Here is an 11,199-nt window from a genome sequence, read left to right on the forward strand (position 1 = left end):
GCCACGGCGTGCCAATGCAGTGACCGGGGGTGGGGCTGCGGGAGGTGTGGAGAGCGCGCATGCGTGCTGCAGCAAGGGGGCGTGCTCCCGGCCGCGGGGCTGCGTCGCGGCGACGTGTGGCGTCACGCTGTGACGTCAGGCGGGCGGAAGCAGCGCTGGCGGGAGTGTGGGACTTCCGGTGGGCTCGGGGAGGTGGGCACTGGGGGTGCTCGGCCGCAGCGAGGTCTCAGGCGAATGAAACCCCTCCTCTGCGGCGCTGCGCAGTGCTAACCGGGTTGTTGCCACTCGTAATGACATCATCCCCGCGGAAGGGACACAAGACCCCAGGGCCATGCAGGCTCTGGGGGAAATCTGGTGGAGGTGCCCTGGGGGTCCCGCCGTGTGTGGCCTACTCTGTGCCCGCTGCAGGCCCCCGGCACCTGCTGGAGGCAGCTGCGAGCCAAAAGCAGCGGGAAGCGTCTTGTGTTAAGGGCCGGCGCTGGAGCGGTGTCAGCTCCTGCCTTCGCAGCAGTGAAATCCGCCCCTTGCCATGCGGGGGAAGGCAGAGGGACCATGGGCCCAGCTTTGGGAATGAAGGAACCCAAACTGAACCAATACTGGCCACATCTTCACGTTTCCCATTTCTTCGACACGTTCATTGCCCTTTGCAGCGCGGCCCCGGCAGGGCCTGGAGAAGGGGTGGCCAGGGGCACCTCGATCAGCCCAGCCCACGGGCAGCCCCCGTCGCAGATGTCCCCCTGGTGTCTCCAGAGAGGTTGTTGGGTGCCCCGGTGGGCCAGGGTGTCCGTGGCTGGGTGCCATGCTGCGGTGGGAGGCACTCCTGGGTGCTCGGTGGGCTCTGGCACGCCCTGCGGCATAATGCAAGCTGATAGTTTTCTCCCACTTTAGATGTGTATTTACACTGACTGTCTGGGTTCATCAGGAGATAGGGTTGCTCCCTGCTCTCATTTCGGGCAGATCCAAGGCTGGGGGCTGTTCTGTGCCTTTTCATTTAAGTACATCTGGTAAATCTCAGGTTTCAGAACAGTTTCATGTACTTGCAGGATATTAATTTCCCAGCAATAAGGCTGGAAATGGCAGTGTGACAAATCGAGAGGGTTATTTCTGTGGGAATGTGTCTGTATTTGGAACAGATAGGATTTGTTTGTGTGTAAATGAATCCGAACCAGGTCCTTCCTACTTTTTTGTTTAAATATACAAAGGAACTGTGAGTCCTAACTCTCTCTGCCCTTACAATAAGTGTAATAAAATGAAACAACCCTACACATTCGCCAGTAAGGTACCATCAACACAACAGCGTAACTAGAAAAAAACATTTATTGTCATCACAAGGCAATCATTTGTGTACCTACTGGAGCAATAGAGTTGCTTAAACATTTTCACAGGACATTTGTGATATAACTGGGAGGCTCCTACAAAAGCAGTAGGGCTGAACTTGGCTTGTGACCTGCATTATGAACGTTTGAAATCATTGATTGCTGGTGAAGAGATGGTTATGTGATGCTTGTGTGTCAGCCAGCAGAACAACGGCTGAACACCTCAGATCTGGATCTTTATGTGGACTTAATTTTTTAACAATGCAGCTTCGGGAGGGGGATGAGTAAATCCACCTACAATGCTCAGATCCTGCCATCACAAAGCCATGAAATTGTGAATTATTTCATCGACTCCAGTGTGCTGCCTGCTGATACTTATTTTTTCTGTCTGCTCTACCAGCAGGGATTAGCTCAGGCATTTCCTCACGTCAGGGCATGAGAGGGAAGGGGCTGGTCTCTAACCCGGCCTCCTGCTCACAGTGAGACCATCCCTTGCACAAGATCAGAGTTGCTGTGGCTTCGCTTAACCAAGCCTTGAGAACCTCCCAGAACAGAGACCTTCCCATCTCTTTGGTGACATGTTCCAGAGCTTGAAGATGCGTTGCTGGACTGCCTAGGAGGACAAGGGTATACTTGGCCACTGACTTGCTGATGACTTTGGGCAAGTGACTTTATCCTTTGCCTCAGTTCCCCGTCTGCCCTGAGAGCTATTACCCAGCAGCAAAAGCAGCACCGAGTCTGGAAATGCACCAAGTGCCAAGCCCCACAGCGAGCCCCAGAACCTGTCTGCACAGGAAGGTCCCTGACCCATCTAACCTGCAGAGAGGCTGTGGGTGGATTAAGACTGTATATACGTACGCACATGTATATTAACCTAGAGCATGACATTTGAGGAGGGTGCCAGGCTCACACGTGCTGTGCTCATGCCCTCAGCCACGCCTACACCCTGGGGCAACAAGGGAAAGCCCCAGGCAGGGGTACCCCGCAACGGGATGCATTAAGAGGAGGGCGCGAAGGCAGCCCCCACCCCTTGGATGTGCCTGCCAGTGGTGGAGGGATTTCTCCAGCAAGCACTGGCTCTTGTTACACTAGGTCACCGTCCATAGATGCATCATCTCCAGTGGCCAGGACAGGCTGGGAGATAACCAGCTCTTTATCCTGTTACAAGCGCCAGGAGTTGTCATTGCAAGCCTCTTAGCTCTGCCCTTAGAGGTCTATTGCTGAAATGAAGCTCTATGATTATAGCTCTCTAATAACATACACCTTGTCTCTTTTCTGGACTCAGGAGTCCTACTCTTTCTTTTTGCTCTCTGCCATCCTTTGATCAGTAACTGTGGATTCACACCTTAATTAATACACATCCAGGCTGTGAATTTGGAAGTGGACTGGTGATCCAGTCTTCTCTCGCTGGAAAACTGCCCTGTGCTGGGAGCCTGCTCTGACCCCACCACGGGGCAAAGGCTGTTCACCCGCATGTGGGTCAACAGTTGGAAGTCAGGAACAAAGTCCAAGAGTTTTAATGATGATGCAGAAGGACAGAGTTTACTCAGACAGAAGCATTTTCTCTCAGTCCTCGATCCTCGCAGGGTCCTGAGTCCCTCCTCCTCTCTGTTTGCTCTGAGTGTCTGAGAAAGGGCATGCAAATCTTGGGTTTCTAAGCAAAACATTGCAAAAAATGGTCCTATTTCATCGCAAAAAGTTGGGAAAAGGTGCTGCCCTGTACTTGAGAGTTCCCAGAATGAACGTAGCCTGCTGAGACTGGGAAAAGTCTTTTTATAGAGAGCTCTGACTTGTCTTTTCTTTCTCTTTTCCAAATTCAGTCTGGAGAATGAGATCTTTTCAAAGTAATCCAGTAGCCCGGGGAGGATTTGTACATGCAGATAGCCCCTAATCTCTGCTATAGCGTAAGAGAGCCGCAATGCAGCTCAGAGAAGGTTTAATGATAAAAAAATATGGCAGACATGGTAACTATTTGGCATGTTACATGCAACAAAAGATGAACAACAGCAACTGGGACATTATCTTTATTTGCTAAAAATAGAGACCTGCGAAGTTTAAAGAAAAGCACTTTATACTTGTAAACCTCTCCTCTGGCTGCTAAAGAGCCTTCAAAGGTGGGCTTTGTGGCTTTGGGATGTCGCGTCCCCTTTCAAAGGCTGCCCAGGGCTCAGACAATTGAAACTCAATACAACATCAGCCACAACGGGGTAGGGGAATAAATAGTTCTGACAAGACCCTGCTTTTCTCACTCTTCAGAGACTGACACATGAATGGGGGCTTTGCAGCAGGTACGTCCCACATGCAGCCCCGTCCTGCACCCGGGATGCCCATGGCACAGCCTGGGTCCCCCAGCCATGCAGGCAGAGGCGGCTGGGCACCGAGGGCCTTGGCAGAGCCACCAGAAAGTGAGCAGATCGTTTGCCCACTCCACTGCTGAGTTATGCACAGGCATTTGATACACTGCAGCTGACGGGCTGGTTGCAGAGCTGGGTGCCTGGCTGCCCATCCGCGCCTTCAAAAAATCACTCGTCAACCACGTGCGGGCACACTCACTTTCCCTGGTGCCCTGTTACAGGGACAAAAAAATAAATACTCCAGTTCTCCTTTGCTCTTCTAGCTGCAAAGAAACCAAGCCTGAGGTTTTGGCCAACTCTCTTGTATCTCAGGATATCTGTGCATTAATGCAGAAGCCTGTTTTTGCAATATAGTACCAAAGCCATTAACTTGACCCTGCGAGGGGACGGGATGATGTGATGTTCAGCACCAGCCAAATAAAGGGAGAACAATAGGGCTATTTTTGTGGAAGAGAGTTCAGAGGACTCCCCGGGGAGCGGAACCTCTCGCTGGCCCATCATGCACAAGAAAAACAAGACAGAGCTCTTGCACCATGGCTTCTCTGTCGTATAAATACCAGCTTCAGCCAGGGCATGAAAGAAATCTATTGTCTCTTAAGGCCGTATTTCGCTGCAAAATGCTCTGGTAAGGCCAGCAATCTTAAACCACACACACATGTGCCTATTGTTTGAAGCTCAGAACAATTGAAGAGTGCTCTCATGGGCTAAAGATAGAAAGGCAGCTGGTGCTGTCCTTTTCCCTGTAACTGAGAATAAAACAATGCCCAAGTATTGTCTGCATTGCTGGAGCAATGACATTGGACTCTCTGCCAAGAGAGCATCTAAAAGATCAATGAAACCCGGGTTATTTATAAATGGGTAGTGTCATTTCTTCCCCAAAGTAATTTCACTTCCTTAGCTTTTCCACCAGGCCTTTCTGTGCAGTGAAGTGGCCGTGGAGCGAGGTATAAATAACACCGAGCCAGGCTGTGAGGGAGGCAGCAGGACCGGCTGGTGGAAAACAAAGCTGCCAGGCTGAACCTGTGTTTGGCTGCACCTTCGCTTCCCTGAGCTGTGCCCAAGCTTCTGCAGCAGCGAGGTGGGGACCAGCCAGCGATGCTGGTCTGCTTTGGCTGGCAGGGAGCAGATCCCTGCGGATGCTGCACTGGCTGTGAGGGACCCAGCTGCTGGTCCCCTGAGGCCAGAGTCCCACCAGCACCAGGACTTGCTTCCTGGGGAGCTTTTAGGGAGGTTTATTTCACCCACTGGCCGACAGACAGGTGGTAGCATGGGCTGCGATGGGCCATAGTGAGGTGAGAAGGTCTCCTGTCATGATGTGAGGACATGCAGGAATATTGCTCCCTCCCAGGTGACAGCCAGTCTTGAGAAACGTCCAGGCCTACCAGGTTCCATGAAAATCTGCCACATCTATTGCCACTTTATCTTGAACAATTGTCCCTTGCCATGAGATAGACTTGAGCTTGGTCTATTGTGAGGCTTGATGAGCAAGCACAGCGGGAAGGACAAACTGAGCAGTGTCTGAGCCCACAGTGAGCAGAATGCTGGGTCGATGGGCCAGGAGAGCAGAGTCATGGACTTCTTCAGGCCAAGGAAACACTGCTAAAGCCAAGCAGGTCCTGGCCCAGCCCAGCCACTTCCATCAGCTTATGCCTGCAACACCGCCCTGGGCTAGTTTCCCATGGAGTGAAGGAGAAGGTGCATGAAGAATGGAGAGAGCAGGGGGCTGTGATGGGATCCCCCCAAGGATCGATGCTCTGTGAGCAGCTGGTTGTGTGGGCTTGGGGTGTGTGCACAGCACCGCCCCACCTCGTGCTCGCACATCTCAAAAGCTGATGCAAAACCAGAACATCCAGGGTGCTGCCAGGACAGAGCCGGCCCATGGACGGGCAGAACCGCATCCCGGCTCTGGTTCTGATCGGGCTCTGCATCTCCCTGCAGCCTCCAAGGCAGCTCTTGGTCGTGATTTCCAATGACTGCTGTATGCCAGGGTCTGTCCTGACAGGCCATCTGGAGTTACGGTGCAATTAAGTATTCAAATGGACAGGGCAAGATTCTCTTTTCTGTCATTGTTTTGAAGTGTGTTACCAAAACCTCAAGCATCTTCACTGAAGGCTCACACATTCCTGTAATTTTTGCAATGTTCAGTACAACCTTCATTCTTAAACAGATGCTTTATGGTAGCAAACCCCAGGAGAAAACCCCTCAAACCTCAAAGCTAGTAAATTCAAAGTGAACAAACAAAACCTCTGATTTTCCCAGTCTCCAGGTGATCTCAGTGTCTCCATGCCTGTGTGTGACCATGCTTGGTAACTCTGGACACTTAATTTCTCATGGCATGTCTCTTTCTCAGTCCTGATACTCATTTTGGAGACTTGCCCCATGCAGTGCAAGCGCAGTGCCCAGAGGGTCAGCTGCCAGCACGTCCATGTTGCCCAAGCCTCGTGCTATGCTGAGGTGTGTACCACCGCACCGAGGTGCTCGTGGCAGCGGCAGCTTCATGCGTGTTCATGAAGGGTTATAGAGGCAAAACTTCACCCCCAGCCAAAGGACAGCCAGCTCAGGACAGGGGGACCAGCACTGTCCCCAGGGTGGGACGTTCAGGCAGCAGAGCACTTGTGCTGGGAAGTGCCCAGGGAGCTGTGAGATGAGGGGACCCAGTGCTAACTCCATCCCAAGCCCCACAGGAGCATCTGCCCCTTGGGGTCCCTGTAGCAGCATTGCTGCCGCACCTGTCTCCTGCTGATGTCAAGCAATACACGGAAAGCTGTGCTGCGGCGGTGACTGCTCGCTTGCCCTGGGGGGACAGGGCTGTGGGGTTTTAGGGGTTTGCTTTGGAGGGAGCCTTGGTGGCCACGCTGAGCCAGGGGGACACTGTCAGACTGGCAGCGCTGGCCTGTCACTGCCGCCTGTCTCGCTGTAAGCAGACATTCCCGCTCCATGGAAATATGCCTGAAATAGCCCCTCCATAGATTGTCTTTATCTAATCAGCCGCCTTCGCACTCCCCTCCAGTGCATTTCAGGGAGCTGATAGTGGTGATATGTTAAGTGTGGAAACCTCTAGCAAACTGGCTGACACGTAGAGTAATTCTCCTTCCTGCCACTTATCAGAGCCTGCTAATGGGAAACATTCCTCCTGGGGGTCAGGGAGCAGCCAGGGGATTTCTCCAGAGAGGATGGCTGAGCCCCTGGCACCCTCCTGGCTCTCCAGGGCTGAGCAGGAGCTGATCTGACCACAAAACGCTCACTGAAGGGGCAGCTCTGTAGTCTGGTGCTGGTGGTGTCCTGTCCCATGGGGAGAGGCCCGTCCAGCCTGTGGGGGCATGGCTGAGGAGCCCCATCCTCTTCCATCATATCCTGGGACACCAACGTCAAGCACAGACTAGGGGGGGAAGAGTGAGGGTACCTTAATGGTGAGGGCAGATGCTCCCACTGCTGAGGATGGTCATGCAGGGCTGGTGGGACGTTCGGGCAGACTGTTTGCTTTGGGCAATAGCCACCTAAATTTAGCAAACTCCCCTCTGTTCAAGCTAAAAGCATGTGCTCCTCGTGCCCGTGGGGTTTCGTGGGAGGTCCGCAGGAGCCCTCTGCGGCCGCTGCCCCGCTGAGGATGCCCCGTCCCACCTGTCTGAGCAGGGCACAGCTCAGGCCTTGCCAGCAACACAAGGATGAGCTTCCTACCACCCCGAAAAACCACATCACAAATGCTAGTGCTGAAAACGCCTAAACCAAGCGGAAATGCACTTCAGCAGCTGCTGGAGCGACCATTCCACATTTCTCCTTCTACAGATCTGCTCGGCCTTTGATGGACCCTGCTGGAACCTCTTCAAAGAGGGAGAGAAACTAGGGCGAACAGAAGGAACTGCAGAAGGAATCTCCGAAAATAAAATCGCTTTAAAGATAAGGCAGGGGAGGGGGTGAGCAGAGCGAGGGGGGAGTACATGCCCTGAGAAGAATGTGTGAGGCTGGGCCAGCTGGTGGGTCTGGGCCGAGAGCTTGTCCCACTGCCCGGGCGCTTGTGGCAAAGGTACTTGGCACTGGACCCGCCAAAAGCCTCGGGTCCCTCCAGGACGTGGGTGGAAACCTGACTCCGAGCCCAGGGCAGAGAGGCAGAAGACCACCGGGGTGACCTCAGAGGGACCTGTGGTCCACCAGCGCCTGTGACTCTTCAGGACACTGAAACTCTGCCTTCTTGGCAAGGGTTGAGCACCCCCGTCATGCCATGATCAAGAGAGATCTCAGGACTGGTGTCCCCCTGATGGTCTCCCCAGGGGAGCTGCAGTAGACACATCCATGGAGTCCAGCTGTGCACCAGCTTCTGAACATCAGCCTGGTGAGAGAGTGCCCACGTGGGACATGGAGATGGGGGCTTGCACCCCGCTTTATCCTGATGTGCTCAAAGTGACCTTGTTCATGCCACAGGCCTCCCTCCACAGGAACATTTTAATTCATGGGGAAGACTGGCACCACACAAAGCCCTTACATTACAGCGTGCAGCCAGTGAAGGCATCAACCCCTCCCTGAGCCCAGCTATCCTCTCTGCTGGGGCTCAATCCACAGGGGACAGGTCTGGAGTCCTCCTCCATCCCATGAATGTCCCAGGCTTCACTTCAAAGCAGGGTGGCAGGGCAGAGGACCTGCCTGTCAGGGGGCTGTGGAGGAGATGGCACTCGCAGAATGTAGCAGCAAACCGTGCCTGCGCGCTGGATGAAGGAGTGACTGCTGGGCTTCAGCAGAAACCCTTCCAGTGCTTAGCTGAGGTTCAGGGCAGGTCCTGGGGCTGCAAAAACCTCTCTGTAACCTGGGCTGTGTGCCCAGCTGAAGCCACATGCCCTAAGCAGCTTCTGGTGCTGCTATCCTGGCCATGGCAGAAGCTACGCCACATCCAGCCAATCCTTAACCTCCCCGTGCCTCAGTTTCCCCTACTCTCAGGAGGACACAACAACCCCAAGTTTCTTTGGGGTGTGAGGGGTACTGAATGGGGAATAGCAAAGCCCTGCAGCCCATGGGCCCCGGTTCTCTGGTAGCACCTGAGTGGGGTTATTTCTAATTTCTGTCCCCCCTGGACATGACATGACTGGAGAGCCAAGAGGTGGTTTGGCACTGAGGTACCCCCCGGCTGAGGAGGGGGGGTGCAGCCATCCAGCCCATCTAGGGGGGCCAGATGCTGCCCCTCCCTGCACATGCACGTGGGGGTCCCAAGTCACCCAGCTCTAGTTAGGCTGATTTCCAGCTCTGGAGGCAGCTGCAGCTTGTTTCACACAAATCCAAGCAGCCCACGAGTGCCCCTTCTGCCACAGGGGGCATGGAGTGCCTTGGGGTCTGGGAAGGAGCAGAGCGCTGCTGCAGAGAGGACCGGCCGTGTTCCCCGGGGGGCTGAGCAGCAGTAGCCCACCCTGGCAGGGTGTGCACACCACAGCTGCAATCCCTGGGCTGATCCACGGGGCTTGTTGCCCTGGGGAAGGTACGTGATGGTCCTGCCCTTGCAGTGGCACCTCCTTACTCTCTCCGAGGGAGATGGGGTGCAAAAAAGCATCCAGCCCCACTTTGCTTTAAGTGCACCAAGGCAAAGGCAAGGAGGAGAGCAGAGCACTTGGTGGGCAGGCATGGGGATGCGTCAGGGAGGCAGTAACACAGACAGCCCCGAGGGTACAAACCTCACTGCACTTGGGATGCCAGCAACTAAAATGGCTTTTCCTTGAGCCTGGCACAGAAATCACCATGGCACGGCTGTGGGTCCCGTTCCCGTCCCAGGCAGCACGTGCTGGTGGTACTGTGATGGAGGTGTGCTCCCAGCTGCGATCACTGCGTTGCACACAGTGTCTTTGGGTGCTGTCCAGGTAAAATGGTGTGGATGAAACCCAACAGCCTCTCTGGTGAGAGATTTTGAATCTGGCCTAGCCGTGAGCCAGGCTCCCACACCAAGGTGAGTGAGCTCTGGGAGCAGGACCTGGGGGGTTACTGCTGGACAGAGCTTGCCAAAGGCAGAGCCCATCAACTGTAGAGAGACAGACCTGGGGCTCAAGCCCCCCTGCCCCGCAGCATGCCTGCCCTGGGGGGCTACCCACAGGCCACCACAGCTCAGGGGAGCATCAGGCCCCTCTGACCAAACCATTGTGTTTCATGCCTATAACCAGAAAAGTAAATTCTGGTGTTTTGATGGTTGCTGTTCAATAGGGAGCGGCCGGTGTGCCTCGGGAAACAAGCCAAGCCCTTTGAGAAGGCGGCAGTGGCGCAGCAGAGACCAAGCCCGAGGTCCTTCCCCAGTCCCCCGCTCCCAGGCAGTCTGTCCAGGAGAGGCTGAACCAGAGCTGAGCGAGAGGTTGGGATGCTCCAGCTTGGAAAGCCAGCAGCCGCACACATCCCACCAGGCAGCAGCTCTCCTGGCGGAGTGCAGGGAAGAAGCAGGAGGACCGATTGCTCAGGTGCAGGAGGAAACGGTGAAGCTCTCGTTCCTCCGCTCCCCATCGAAGCAGGCAGTGTGGCAGCTTGGAGAGCTGTGCTGCCTCCTCGAGCTGCAGTCTCTCGCTCTGCCTTTGTACTCGCCTGACAATACAGGAATAAAAATAACCAGGCTGCATTTGCAGAGAGATAAAAGCGAAGTTTGCCTTTTGTGTCTCTCCAGGCAGTGGGACAGCAGCACCAATGGAGCTGTGTGGACATGACACATGGGAATTTCTGACATATCTTTTCCCACTCTGACCTTGACAGACACAATAAAAAGGGGCTTTGCTGCATGCACACAGCCACTCAGTCCTATCACCAAGGTTAGTAATAAAGAGCATGTCTGTGTGCACGCTTGTCCTCTGCTACTAACCCGCTTCACCTCTGCAGGGTGGATGTTCCTGGAGGACAGGGGCTGACTGGCGATACGGGGGAGAGGGGGACAGACCTGGACTGAGAGCATTTTCGCTAAGGTCTGCGCACTTTGCCAAGTTGCTGGCTACCAGCAGTGGCTATGGTTGTGATCGCTGCAGCGTTTCAGAGCTCTGCTGTGCGATACCGCATTAGATGGATATTAGAAAGCACTATCATAAAAGTGCTTTTCCAAGCAGCTGTCACAGCGGTCTCCTAGAAGGGGTCTTCCCAGGGATAATGCCTCCAGTCTTGCTTTTATCTTCTTGCAATGTTGCTTGGCAAAATAGCGCGGGGTCTTTGCAGAGGTTTTGTGAGGGTACCAGGGCTCCAAGAGGTTTGTAGAGCTGGAATAGATTTTAGCTGAGTTTATCAAGAAAAAGGGTGTCGTTGACGATCTCTGGTGACACCTAAAATGCGAATGTGGATTTTGACACCAAAGCGATGCTGGCTCACCCAGCTGAGACTTGCGGCACGGGGCTGGTAGCAGCAGAAGGGAAAGTGTTCGGTAATTGTCTTGTTATTGCATTGTTATTATTAGCTAGTATTGTTGCTGTCTTCTCTCACTCTCTGAATTTAAAAACGTGTTTGATGACCATGTTGCTCTTGATTAGCAGCCCAGCGGTGGGAGCTTTCTCCATTCACTGACTCCTTGTCTCTTCCTTCCTTTCAGCATT

The sequence above is a fragment of the Falco naumanni genome, chromosome 10 (genome assembly GCF_017639655.2).
Source record: "Falco naumanni isolate bFalNau1 chromosome 10, bFalNau1.pat, whole genome shotgun sequence".
NCBI classification, from domain to species: Eukaryota; Metazoa; Chordata; class Aves; order Falconiformes; family Falconidae; genus Falco; species Falco naumanni.